At 44.2% G+C, this 14,462-nt stretch overlaps 1 protein-coding gene across 1 annotated transcript in view; it reads left to right on the top strand.

Annotated features, from left to right (window-relative positions):
- Nucleotides 1–5,386: 5,386 nt before the first annotated feature.
- TNIP1 (TNFAIP3 interacting protein 1) overlaps nt 5,387–14,462 on the top strand; it is a 56,039-nt gene continuing 46,963 nt past the window's right edge. Inside the window, exon 1 of the mRNA XM_075274954.1 lies at nt 5,387–5,510. The gene's annotated coding sequence lies outside the window, so the exon portion shown is untranslated. The remainder of the gene's footprint in view (nt 5,511–14,462) is intronic.

Raw genomic sequence — 14,462 nt, 5'->3', positions numbered from 1 at the left:
GTGAGACCCATTCACAAGCCTCAGTGGTCCCCAGGATGTGTGACATCACTCAGGTGGCAGGAAGACGCCATAAGCAGACCCTGAAGGAGCACTGTGTGCCGCAAGGATGGAAGGGGGAAGGTGAGTATAACTGGGGTTTTTTTTTGTGCTACCTACATACTCCACATACTCCAGGGTCTGAACCAGTGGTTCTTAACCGGGGTTCGATCGAACCCTAGGCTCTATGCACGGTTCATTTTGTGTACCAGTAAAAAAAAAACCCCATATACCTATGTCTTGAATTTGGGAAAAAAATCATATTTGATTTATCACTAAAGACGGGTTCGGTGAATGTGCATATGAAACTGGTGGGTTTGGTACCTCAAACAAGGTTAAGGACTACTGGTCTAAACAGACAGTGCTAGAGTGCCCTGGTTTATAGGTCATCAGTGTCCCCATTTATGGCCAGTGACAGGCAGTAAATGCCCCATAAATTGTACCTCTACCCGAACCATTTTTACAGTAACCCTATACATTGTATCATCACTCATGAGGCTGGTGTTTCATATGTGTATTGTGTTTTATTATTTTCATTGCTTTAATATTATCTGCCAATTTGAAATCTATTTTTCTATTTTTTTTTCTTACAGTTTTGTTTTCACTTTAGCAGAGCACATTAATATTGTATATGAGGGATGATCCTTTTACATAAGAGTAACTGGATGTAGTCACCCTTAAACCGGGTTCACACGATGTCTTTTGGCACGTAATGTGGCACATAGACGCCGCGGGAGCTTTTGCGGGCCATATACGCTCCCATTGATTTCAATGGGAGCAGGGACTGTATACGCGGCGCTACTTTGCGGCCGCCGCAAAATTACGGCTGCAAAATAGCGCTGCGTATACGATCCACTCTCCCATTGAAATCAATGGGAGCGTCTACGGCCCACAAAAGCTCCCGCGGCGTCTATGTGCCACATTACGTGCCAAAAGACATTGTGTGAATCCGTCCTTATGTGTTGATTGTATTGAGATTTGACGCTTCTCATGTTGGTCAGCAGGTGGCAGTATTTTTTGTTAGTTTGGATAATGAATTGAGTACTTTGGCCATGGAAAGCAAACTACACCCGACTGTGTGCATTAAAAGTGGAGCCATATTGTACACACAATTGTAGTACATTATACACTGTCTACCAATAAGTATTTGGACACCGGAATAGAAAAACAACATTTACTTATATTCAATAGTTGGTAGAACCCGCAGATGCTTTCTTACGGATGGTATTGATTGACACAATACTCCGGGATGCCTGGTAAAACTCCTGGTGTATGTGAGCCATCATTCTCTATTTCCAAATTTCGGGGCACGTTCCGACAATGACCGTTCACCTTCCACTTCGTAATCACATAGGTCACTGTCGATTTGGGGTAATTCAGTTCGCTTGCTATATCCCTTAAGGATCGACCATTTCTGTGGTACCCAACAATTAAAGGGGCTCTATCAGCAAAATCATGCTGATAGAGCCCCACATATGCGTGAATAGCCTTTAAAAAGGCTATTCAGGCACCATAAAAGTTATATTAAACTACCGCCCGTTTTAAAATAATACCCTAAAACAGAATCTGATCTACTTACCCATCGTGCACGCTGGGCGGGCATTCAGGGTCCGCCGTCTTCTTCATCCACGCCTCTTCTTCCTCCGATGTCCTCGGGTCCCGTCCTCCTCCGGCACTCGCAAACTGACACTGATAAAAAAAAAAAAATGGCCTGGGCGCATGAGCAGTAGCATGCGGCTTCTACTACGGCTACTGCGCATGCGCCCAGGCCATTTTTTTTTTTATCAATGTCAGTTCGCGAGCGCCGGAGGAGGACGGGACCCGAGGACATCGGAGGAAGAGGAGGCGTGGATGAAGAAGAAGACACACCCTGAATGCCCGCCCATCGTGCACGATGCGTAAGTAGATCAGATTCTGTTTTAGGGTATTATTTTAAAACCGAGGGGGGGGGGGGTAGTTTAATATAACATTTATGGTGCCTGAATAGCCTATATTCACACATATGTGGGGCTCTATCAGCATGATTTTGCTGATAGAGCCCCTTTGACCCTTTCTCGGAATTGGACACCTCTGCACTTATTGGCATCTTGCATGTGACTTAGGGGGTGTTCACACTACCGTCGGTGTCCGACATGTAGTGTCCGCTCCTAGTGTCCGCTCAAAATCTGTCACGGACACTAGGAGCGGACACTAGATGTGTCCGTGACACCTGTCATTCACTTGAATGGGCATCGGGTGCGTTCTTTTGCACTCCGTGCCCGTCCTTCCCTGTCCGCAAGAGAAGATGTCCGACTTCTAAAGCGGACAGAAAAACCCTGCATGCAGGGTTCTTCTGTCCACTTGGGAAGTCGGACATCTTCTCTTGCGGACAGGAAAGGACGGGCACGGAGTGCAAAAGAACGCACCCGATGCCCATTCAAGAGAATGACAGGTGTCACGGACACATCTAGTGTCCGCTCCTAGTGTCCGTGACAGATTTTGAGCGGACACTAGGAGCGGACACTACATGTCGGACACCGACGGTAGTGTGAACGCTCCCTAATGCCAATGCTGTCTCCTATTTAACTAAGGAAGGCATGACCTACATCACGACCGCAGATATCTTCATTTGCATAGGTGTCCAAATACTTATCGGTAGACAGTGTATTCTGTATTGTGTGCACTGTATTGTATACTGTACACTGCTTCAAGGAAAGAATATGGTTCAGTATACGTGATTGGCCAAGATTTGTTAATATGGCCAATATGGTAATTTTGCTTGCTATCAAACATTGATGGTTAAGGAATGATGGTTAAGGGCTAGCGGTTCTCTGTCCTATTAGGACACACTACTACATATAGCTGAGCTTGTGTCTTACTGATCAGTTTCATGGTTGCATGCCACTTTCTGCAATAGATATCAATACAAGTTTTGTGCCAAATCACTCCTGTGAGTTACATAGTTGCCAAGTCTCCCAAGTTTGTTGATACAGTCCTGAATTTTCAGAAACAATGACAAATTTGGGCAAGTCCCTGGTTAAAAGCAGTTCATCCCAATTTCCTTCCAGGCAGGAATTAAACATCTCTACAGGAAGTGACAATACATTGCGAAAAACCTTTTTGTGACTTTCTCTCTGTGACTTTTGAGAGCTGCGACTTGGCTGTAAAAAACCCCAAACCAAATGCAAGTCACAGTCACACGTGACATCTATGGTGGTAAAAATACATGAGTGACCATGGCAGTCACAGAAAATCCAAACTTTCTAGTCAGTAACCTGATCCTATAGGCCAGGGCTAAATGGCGACGCGTGTCGCGTGTCAAAAAGCCACACAGAAGTCACATAACTAAAACAGTTGAGTAAACTGTCTGTGATTTAGGCTCCATGGACACGACTAATTGTGCCATCCGGGGGGAGGGGGGGGAGCTTTCGATGCGTCGTTCTGATGATTATCTAATGTCATCCTGTTCTGTGACATTGGAACGAAAGCTCTTTCCATGAGATGGCACTTGGATGTCGCTATAAAATCACCCCCCTTATGACCTGCACACTTGGTGGTGTGCGTGAAGCCTCTGTGTAGTTCCTGCCTAAAGCACCCTGCGACCCCTTCACCAAAGTAAGAGATTAGAGTCACATTGCCACTCCAACCTCCAGTTACAAAGAAATCCAGCAATGCTGAATCTTTTTGAGACTAGAGGTTGCAATTGCAGCATTTTTGGGGTCACAATGTCGCAGCCACTGCATAGCCTTAATGTGAGTATAGGCTAGGACCACACAGCGACTTAGGCCATGAGCCCTGACATGGGATTAAGGATGGGCAAGACTCTGAAGATTTGTTTTGTCCAGTGTTCGGACAAAGCGATCGTCTGTCTTGTTGTGAGCTAATTCGTCCAACGCTACATGGGACCAAAGATCACCGTATCGCTAACGTTAGTGAATGGAGTCACATGGCGACCCCAACTTCTAGTTGCAAAAAAGTGAAGAAATATCTGATCTTACTGCGACTAGGAGTCGCAGCCCCCTTGGGGTCACAAAGCAACTCCATTCACTAACAGGCCTTTGGTCTCATGATGGTATTTGTGGCCAAAAATCACCACTTAGCTTTGGCAACTTTGGCTGCGACTCTCAAAAGCTGCCATGTTGCCCTCCGTCACTCATGTTAGTGAATAGTCAATTTGCAACCCGGAGAGTGCTACGATTGCTTAAATTGTTTGCGACGGTCACATCATCTTCAGGGTCACAATGCGATTCCATTCACTAATAGGAGTGAAAAAGCTGCAGGGCGACATCTATACTAACTCGCCCCCTTCCACTCCAGAAAGTCACTGATACTAGCCTACCCCCCTCCACTCCATCAATACCTGTCTTCCGGTCTGGACCTTCTAGGCATGGGACGTCACTTCTTCTGGGCGGCCCGCACCTCCTTTTCTTGGTGTCTGCAGCCACCCCTGTCTGTGCTATAGAGCCAGAGTGCCAGCATGCGCAGTAACCCTGAAGAAGTAACATTCCGTTCAAGAAGAGCTGGACCAGAAGACAGGTAAGTATGATGGGGTGGGAGGTAGTTGAGTTAGTTAGGAAGGGCTGTTAGTGGCCAATCTTGCTGGGGAAACAGGGAGGGGGTGTGAGTGAGAAAGGGTAAGCAGTGAGAGAGGGAGTGAGTGAGTAAGGGTGAGCAGTGAGTGAGTGAGTAAGGGTGAGCAGTGAGAGTGGGAGGGAGTGTGAATGAGCTCAAGGCATCCTGGGTAGTAGGAAAACACAGATCAGGAAGCTGCACCAAGTAAACCAATACAGAAGATGCCAGGAGCTCCCAGAGAAAGACAGAAATCATTCAAAACACTGCTAAAGGTATTTGCATGCACTTATTAACCCATTAATACCCTAACAGACATTTTTAGAAAAATTATTTTATGCCCGGGAAACCCCCTTTAGGCAGAGGCCCTAGATTGCAGAAACGCAGCATTTTTTGTTGCAGATTTTGCTGCGTTTTTTTAAGCCAAAGCCAAGAATAGCTACGAAAGAAATGGGGAAATATATAGGAAGTTCTTATACTTCTACCTTTTGCTCAATCCATTCCTGGCTTTGGCTCAAAAAAGCGCAACAAAATTTGCTGCGTTTCTGCAATGTGGGGCCTCAGCCTTAATGTTGTGCCGTGCATGTCTGGGGTGGGGAGGAAGGGGTTAATAATCTCTCCTTCCAGTCTCACTTTGCAGACACTTGAGCACATGCGGCCTCTGTTATCACCAGCAGCGTCTGTTATCATAGGCGTCTACTGATGTGTGCACTGACATGAGGCTTCAGCCTGCAGAGTGAGGGGCGGTCCTAGAGGCGGGGCTCCGGGCGGTCCTAGGGGCGGGGCTCTGGGCGGGCGGTGAATCATTGGCTGTGACGGGCTGTGGGGAATTCCAGGAGGAAGTGGTGACTGCTGGTGGTCGTAGTGCAGCTATTCATGGACCGGGGAGCCCGCACGGCAGACGGACACAGCAGCGGCGGCACCAGGTACGGCGGGATGGCTACCGACTGTGCTAGGGGTTGTGGGGGTTCGTGGTGTTACACACAATGCTGCTCCATCTGTACAGTGTGACGTTTGGTTGTCTGTGGGTCAGGCTGGTGTCAGGAGTTGATGGAATTGCTATTCTAGTATATACAGTGAGCTATTATGTGAGGAGAGTGGTGACCTGCGCCAAAAGTGAAGCAACTGTGTCCTAGAGGCGTATTCACACTGAAAGAGTGTGCTGCGGCTTCTATACAGAATTGCTGGAATTATAGTAAAGCATCTTGTGGTGTTTATAGTGTAGTAGCGGGGCCGGTGGCGAAAAACGCGACAAGAACGTCCGACTGGATTGGATTAGGGTATGCAGGATGAAAAGCGGAGTGGAAACGGCTCACTGGTGTGTGACGGTAAGGACGCGGGGTGCGAAAAACGCAAAATAGTGGGCGCATGCCGCAATACAGCAAGAAAGCGGTGTGAATACAGTACTCGGAGTATGTGTGTGTAAATATTTAGATGTGCGCATATATATGTGTGTGTGTATATATAGAATATAATAGAATATATAACTCTATACATACATACACAGAAGTATCTATTTATATGTTTAAGCATACACACTCTATACACTATACAGTGTGTGTATATAGATGGATATATTTATACTTAGGTGAGTACGGTATCTATGTGTATAAATATATCTGTGTGTGACTATATGACGGCTGAGAACCTATAACTGTACACGGATTACGGCATCACCTATACTTGCCATGGTTTCTAGGTATATACCGGTGGGGCACAGAAGTAAGCAGTAATAACCCAGGTCTGCCGCAGTATATACAGGCTATGTATATATAGATATATATGTACATATATATATATATATATATATATATATACATACATTTCCCATGTATAAATATATATATATATATATATATATATATATATATATATATACACCCCTAGAACATATTGAACAATTGAGCACGTCATATTTCTAGGACCCTCACCTGTCTGTAGGAGATAGATCCTCAACCACATTGCACTTGTCAAGGTGGAGAATGGAGAGAGAGATGGCCGGAGATGTCTCAATTCACTTCTGTCGGAATTAGTTGGACTAGCATGCATTTGCCTATAAAAGTGAACAAAGAGACACATCTCTGGACTTAGGAGCGGTGGCTAGTAGCCCCTCACTAGGTGGGTCGGGGTAGGGGCCCTGAGGTGCAGGTTTAAAGGATATACCATGAATGTTTCCGATATCCCTTTAATCGGAAGTTGGTTATCAAGGGGGTTTATCTACATCACTGGAGCTGAAGTCCCATCCTTATGGTCCCCGGGTGTTGATGTGGGACCACTTTTGACATATGTCATATCTTCAGTTTCTGCGATGAGTCATGAAAGTTATATTAGTTAGCCATGTAGTTATATTATGGTTTTTTTTTTTTTGCTCAGTTACTATACATTACCTATATTGGTAGAGCTGGCACAGATCGGGCAGAAGTGATGACTTTTTCCATTTGTACACACAGAGGAAAAATCATTGGGACAAATTTCTTTGTATCGGCTTATTCCCACTGCCAAGCTTTATCCGTGAGACTCTGTCCATGTCTGGGCTGGATTTAGCAGGGGAGACGGACTCCTTGTTCTATAGTTATAATGTTAGGAGTCCCTGTCTCTCCACTCCTTACTGTAAATCACTCCCAGACAGTTTTTTGTGGGGTGACAGAGACTCCTTGTATCATAGATGACTATACTGCTCGGAGTACTGCTACTGTTCAGGCCGAGACATCTGGAGAACGCAACCACCAAGTTGTCAGGAGTAGACGGAATAGTAAATTCCCCCAATGTGTGGAGATGTCCCCGTGCTTTGTACTAGAGAAGACTTTTCTGAACTCTTGGTGTGATCTTAAAGGGGTTGTTCAACAGGTCAACAATTCTTGTTAATGGCAGAATTGATGTAAAAGCAAAAAAACAAAACAAAAACACTTCACTGCTTGCACAACGCTTCCCTGGTTACTTGTGGCGTCTCAGAGTGACCGCTGAGATGAAGTGGACATTTCCCATGTATCAAAATAGGGCCAGGAGTAAAAGACCAGTGGGCATGGCAGCAGCGGACAATTGGTGAGCAATTATTATTATTTTTTAACCCATTTATAATGGGGGCAGCACTCCAAATCCGTGAATAAATCAGGTTAGATTTATTCCAACTGTGACGTTTCGGTCCAATAAGTCTAGGACCTTTCTCAGTGAGTTTTGTCCACAAATTTGTAGTGCTGTCTGAGGCTGGGGCCCCACTATATGTAAACACTGCGGGGAAAAAACGTGGCGTTTTACAGTCACTGCGAGGATCCCATCTACACCTTGTGGAAAATTACTCTCAGCAGACACGCGTCGATTTCCAAAACAATTGGAAACCTCTGCTGACTTTTTGTGAAAATCTCTGTGGGAAAATCTAGGTTCACACCTGCATTTGGGTTTCCATTTGAGAACCCCTTCCCAAATGGAAACCTAATCTGTTTAAAAAAGTGATAGTCCATAGAATATATTGGGGTCCGCCGATTTTCCGCCCGAAAAGGTCGAAAAATGCGTCAAAAAAGCTCTACATGCAGCGCTTTTCTCTCTGCATTTTTCAAGCATAATAGGGAGCGGAATACTCAGTCAGACAGCAGGCACAGGTGTGAACCGAGCCTTAGATCCAGGGTAGAGTTTTGAACATTTTTTATGTATATAAAATATAAATATATATACTTCCTCTGCGTGATCTTACCCCTAGGCTGAGGCAAAAGGAATGGGAAATATAAAAGAAGTCCTCCCTTCTGCTCAATCCACTCCTGGCTTTGGTTTAAAAAAAAATCTGCAACAAATAAAGCAGCATTTCCGCAATGTGGGGCATCAGCCCTAGGCTAGTTTTGCACAAGCATTTGGTTGTTCATGCAGAAAAACAAGCTTTTAAAAACACTGGCTTTTGATTAAAAAAAAAAAAAATACACTGCTCAAAAAAATATAAGGAACACTCAAATAACACATCCTAGATCTGAATGAATGAAATCTTCTCATTTTTTATTCTGTACAAAGTTGAATATGATGACAACAAAATCACACAAAAATCATCAATGGAAATCAAATTTATTAACCAATGGAGGCCTGGATTTGTAGTCACCCCAAAAATTAAATTGGAAAAACACACTGGAGTCCGATGAAACTCATCTGTAGGTAAATATAAAGGTTTTGGGTTGTTTTGTTTTTTTTTTCTTTTTTTGCAGATACAGATTTATTTAAAACAGAGCGATTGAAGGACCTGTGATTGGTTTAGTGTCCCAAATCGACCCGGTTCCTTTAGGCCGGGATCACACGGGGTACTTTGGTCAGGATTTTGAGGCCTTATCCGCTTCAAAATCCTGACCAAAAAGACGGCTCCCAGAAAAAAGAAAAGACATGTTCATTCTTCAGGTGGAGTTGCCGCGCGACATCTACCTGAAAATACCTCCCTCCCAACTAGGCCCATTCATTTGGGCCTAATCTGGAGCGGAGTGCGCGACTGGATGCTGGTGCAGTGCACTGGCATCCAGTCGTGGCTACCCATATTTTAGACCAGAACCTGAGTGTGAGCCTCCTCCTCCTCAGGTTCCAGTCCAAAATACCCCGTGTGAACCCTGCCTTAAAGGGATCCTACCATTCAGACATGGTTTTCTCTAAGTACCACGTCGGAATAGCCTTAAGAAATGCTATTCGTCTTCTACCTTTCGTCGTCTTCTCCGCGCCGCCGTTCGCCTACAATCCCGGTTCTTGTCGGTATGCTAATGAGCTCTCTCGCAGCACTGGGGGCATCCCCAATGCTGCAAGAGAACTCTCTCCAGCGCCGCCTCCTCTTCTTCAGCAGCGTCATCTTCAGCCTCTTCTTCCGGCGGTGGCTTGTAACTACTAGGCCTCCGGCCTTGGGCAGAGCAGACTGCGCATGCCCACAGGCCACAAGAAAATGGCCACTTCCAATACTGTGCAAGCGGCCATTTTCTCATGGCCTGTGGGCATGCGCAGTCTGCTCTGCCCAAGGCCTTAGAAGTTACAAGCCACCGCCAGAAGAAGAGGCTGAAGATGACGCTGCTGAAGAAGAGAAGGCGGCGCTGGAGAGCGTTCTCTCGCAGCATTGGGGACGCCCCCAGTGCTGTCTGAGCACTGGGGCCCTCCCCCAGTGCTGTGAAAGAACTCATTTACATACCGACAAGAACCGTGATTGTAGGCGAACGGCGGCGCATAGAAGATGACGAAAATTAGGAAATGAATAGACTTTCTTAAGGCTATTCCGATGTGGTACTTAGAAAAAATCAGGCCTGAGTGATAGGATCCCTTTAAAGGTGTTGCACAGATTTACAAAAACATGGCAGCTTTCTGAGTTGTATCTGCTATTGAAGCTGTGGGGGCAAATAGCTGCCATACCATATACTACCTGTGGGACAGGTGTGGCATTGTTCCTTGAAGGAAGCAGCCATGTTATTTAATTCTAAGTATACCTTGCATTTTTTACATACTGTGGAAACAGCTGCACAGCCATGTGTTACAGCGACCACTGCAGGGGAATTGTAGAATTACATGTATTACAGGCAGATCTATAGCTGTCTATGTAAAGCCTATAGGGCTATATAATACTCTACAATCTGGTTCATAGACTGGGGTCACAGACCGACCCAGTCCATAACACCGACCATCAAACATCTCTTGGTGTCTCGGCTTCCTGGATCTTTTTTAAGCTTTTGAGGTGTATTTCTGGGTAGAAATAGTTTCTTTTCACTTTGTGCAGAGTGACGTGTTCTGCGTATACCGAGCTGTGGCTTTGGTCTGGGTATATTTTTTGATATACCTGTTTTGCTGTGTGGTTTGCAGTAAGAATACTGATAGGGATCTCTTCACACGATGTGGTGAGTGTAACTACGTGAGTGCGCGTGACACGGACGTCATACAGCTCCTGGCACCGTGTTCTTCAGGTACTGTAGAAACCATGATACTGTTATTGTACCATTGTTTGTGACATCTGATCTCTAAGATACACTTACCAGTAAGTAAAGAAGTCTTAAAGAGACTTTTCATGATTTGTAAGTGAGCCCAAAGAGAGAAAACAAAGCAATTGACCTTACTGCACAGTTCCTGCACCATCGGTTCTTTCCACCATGTCACATGATCATGGCGCCCAATCACAACCATATGATGATGCCATCATGGAAAGAAGCGGCGGCCTAAGTTTCCGTATAAACTTGGAGAATTGTTCATTATCGAGACTGATCAATCTGCTGTCAAGCAGCAATTTATGGAAATATGTGTGTCCTGCTCAGGGCAATGGAGTCAGAGTTTGGGTGGTTGGGTCAGAAAATGTTACCAATGATTTTTTTTATGGTATTATAAAATGATTATTCGATGTATAGTGTTACATATTTACTTATATAGGAATCAGTCACTGGCTTACTAGTCAGTTAGAGGATCTTTACTTCTTCTGACTGACCGTGTCGGCCATTTATGAAGGATTTGGAGTTGGTGGTTTGGCCTACTGACTCCACAACCATGGTTCTGCTGGAGGTTAGTGCATGGAAAACTCATTTCCATAAAAAGCACGATTGGTAAGGGCTCCATAGGATATTCTATACCATCACTTCTCTATACCATCACTTCTCTATACCATCACTTCTCTATACCATCACTTCTCTATACCATCACGTCTCTATACAATCACTTCTCTATACCATCACGTCTCTATACAATCACTTCTCTATACCATCACTTCTCAGCCACTCCATTGTGGCACTGCTGAAGCTGCTTTTTAGGAATTTTAAGGGGATTTTCCCAATCTCAAAAGTGATGGAGTATGACTACTATACTCCTTCAGTTTATCTATAGGTTTTCTACCAATCCTGAGAATGGAATGGCCTATGCTTGGTGTAGCCCTATTCCTCCTACTCTCTATGGCCCCATTCAGGTGACTAGAGTCTGCAGTACTTGAGGTCAGTTTTTGGATTTTTCTTGATTTACATTTTATGGGCGTTTAAAAAGTACTAGGTCTGAAAAGCAGAAATGACAAACCTCATTGACCTATATCGCACTCTGAGCATTCTGGTGTTCTGTTTATCCAAATCTGTTCGGCAATTCCATAGATATAAGCCCTATAGAGTTTATCAGAGTATACCAGTTATGTGGGGTGGATGATGGATGTCATTGGGCTTTTCAGAACTGGTGATGGATCCTCTTGAACACCATTCAATTAAAGGGGCATTCCACCTATATTATTTAATACTGTTGCTGAGGTGCCCTAAACATAAGACATCATTACTTGTCTCTCTCTGGACCTTCGTTTCCTGCGGTGCCATGTTTGTCCGCATACGGTTCCCCCGGGTGTCGTCGTCATCAGTGACATCTCATTTGTTCTAGGAGGCCAATGCAGATAATCACAGGCCTCAGCAGTCGCCTCTTCACAAATGGCACGTGACTACTGTGACCGGCTACAATACCAAATATAGCCTTCTGACAGAAGTGGCGCAGTTTTGTTTCTTTTCTCTTCCAATATAACCATTATATCTTTGAGATGTTGCAATGGTTGTTGAAATACTTTGTAGCTATATTTGTTTCTGGGAAAGTACATTGATAGCCAATATAGCTGTCGTAATGGTTCACACAGGGGATGACTTCCATTTCCCCTGAATCGCAGATCTGTCACTTTATACAGAGCGTAAACATTCACTTACCATCCTTAGCACTTCTATCGCACTGTGATTGATGACGGGCCTCGCCGTTCCTATGTACAGATTTCCACTTAGGTTATCCATTACGTATACTAAGAGATGGAATTTAGAAGGACTTGGCAGTACACTGGGCAAAAACCGCCTTCTAGGAATGGTTTCCGCTCCTATGGTGGACCTCCGTGTGGGTTTTGGATCCATATAAGGGAGCTGTTAGCCCTTCAAATTTTACAGAAATTTTTTTTTTTTTTTGTACACCTATTTTTTTTATTTTTTATGTTTTGGTGAAACTGTGAAAAATATCTTTGACCTGTCGCAGAGTTCATAGCGGACGCTAGTCACAGTAAGGTGATATTTTCTGTTCTCTAGGATAGAAGACGGTTCCAGATTTCTGGAATTGATTAATCTCCGAACGCTCCTGCTTTGATCCTGTCTTTCTTATTCATGATGAGATTCGATATCATATAGCAAGCTAATATTTGTAGTTCTCCAGCATTCAGATCAAAATTTTCTTATCAAAAAACATGACATGTCTGTCATGCGAAATACCAAAAAAACTACACGTATGCCTTTAGTGTCTGCTGCCAGCTTGGTACATTACCTGCATATTATACCAGCCAAAGGGTAGTAGAGTCTCCCCACTTCTACTTACTTTTGGTGCCAGTTACTTTGCTTTGCAGATATAATACAACCAGGGGGGTGTACAGGGTGCAGTTGGAACGGGGCCCATAAGCACTGACATTAGTATTGAGATTGCAGCTTCCATCTGGCCCATAAGCCAAGGAGACCCTCAGATTACCCTCCTTAGTATCTTTAACCATCACTATCAAGAATTCGCTGTAGAGATGAGATAGGGGGCTGCGGACAAAAGATTGGATCGGGGCCCACAAGACTCAGGTGACGCCACTGAATACTACCTAACCTGTTAATGTAACTGGTGTACTAGTGACACCGCATTAAACTGCAGTCACATGACCTTTTGGTTTAGCCTCATCTTGACTGAGATGGTTCCAAAATAAAATTACCATGTACTATGCACAACATTTCTGCAGTGGAAAACTGAAGAAATTGGAGTACAATTGAGCTGGTGCCCTGTAGTAGAAGAGTAATATCCATATTCATGTCCACTCATAACTCACTGGGGGAGATTTATTATATTTTATAAAAGTGTGTTTACCCTGACCTATCGGGTATTTATGGCCTATCCGGAGCATAGGCCATAAAAAAAGAGTAATGCTTTGCAATACTGTTTTTATACCACTGCCAAACAACCCATGAGGCCTTGCTGTCATGCTATAATAGTGCCATCTAAAGAGTCGAAGTAAAAAAAACGTTGCATGATGCCCTTAAGGGGGCATTCACGCGATGTAACGCGGCGTTTATTCTGACACATAAACTCGTGTCAGAATCAGCGCTGCAAAACAGAATCCCATTTGATGGGACTTTGATGGGTTCCGGTTAGCGCGCGTAACAAATTGAAGTCAATGGGAGGCTTTTTAACCCATTGATTTCAATGTGTTGCTCGCACTCAACGAAACCCAATGAAGTCAATGGGATTATGTTTTGTAGCGCTGATTCTGACACGAGTTTACGTGTCGGAATCAACACCACGTTACATCATGTGAATGCCCCCTACCTTTGTTGATCGGGTGCTATTATATACAGCGTTAAAAGTAGGTGTCTCTGGAATTATCCCTGTAGTCCCAATATATGTGGCACCAAGCTTGAAAGTAGAAGGTGGAATTGGACTGGTCTGTCTGGGGCTGGGAGGCAGCTTGCTACAGCTCAAATCTTCCACCTTCTGCTCTAATTGGTATAAAGACCAATAAAACCTAAACTCATTTTACTTAGCTGGTTTCCAGACAATTTTTTTTAAGGGACCCATGTTTTGTTTAACCAAATTTCTGCAAATTGTCAAAATCTTGCTGGCGGAAGACAAAAATGTTTTTGTTTTGTAATGTTTTATTGCAAAAAATAATACCTTATTAGTGCTTGTATGTTGTAACTACACATAGGAAACTAAGATCATTTCTTAGCGGGTGGAGCCTGTGAAATCCCCAGCATTTTTGGAATACTGAACCTCATGCGGCTCATGTTCTCAGAAAAACAAGGGAAGGAGACCACACATTTGGCATCATTATGATACGTGAAAGTCCCAGTGTTAGCTGTAGTTGGGATTCACATAGTTACATTGGTGAAGTGAAAATGCAGCTTGATATGGGGTGGTGTGGTCCCTTA

Source organism: Leptodactylus fuscus, chromosome 5, assembly GCF_031893055.1.
Source record: "Leptodactylus fuscus isolate aLepFus1 chromosome 5, aLepFus1.hap2, whole genome shotgun sequence".
NCBI classification, from domain to species: domain Eukaryota; kingdom Metazoa; phylum Chordata; class Amphibia; order Anura; family Leptodactylidae; genus Leptodactylus; species Leptodactylus fuscus.
The sequence above is the reverse complement of the archived record's forward strand: the minus strand, read 5'-3'. Positions and strand labels throughout refer to the sequence as shown.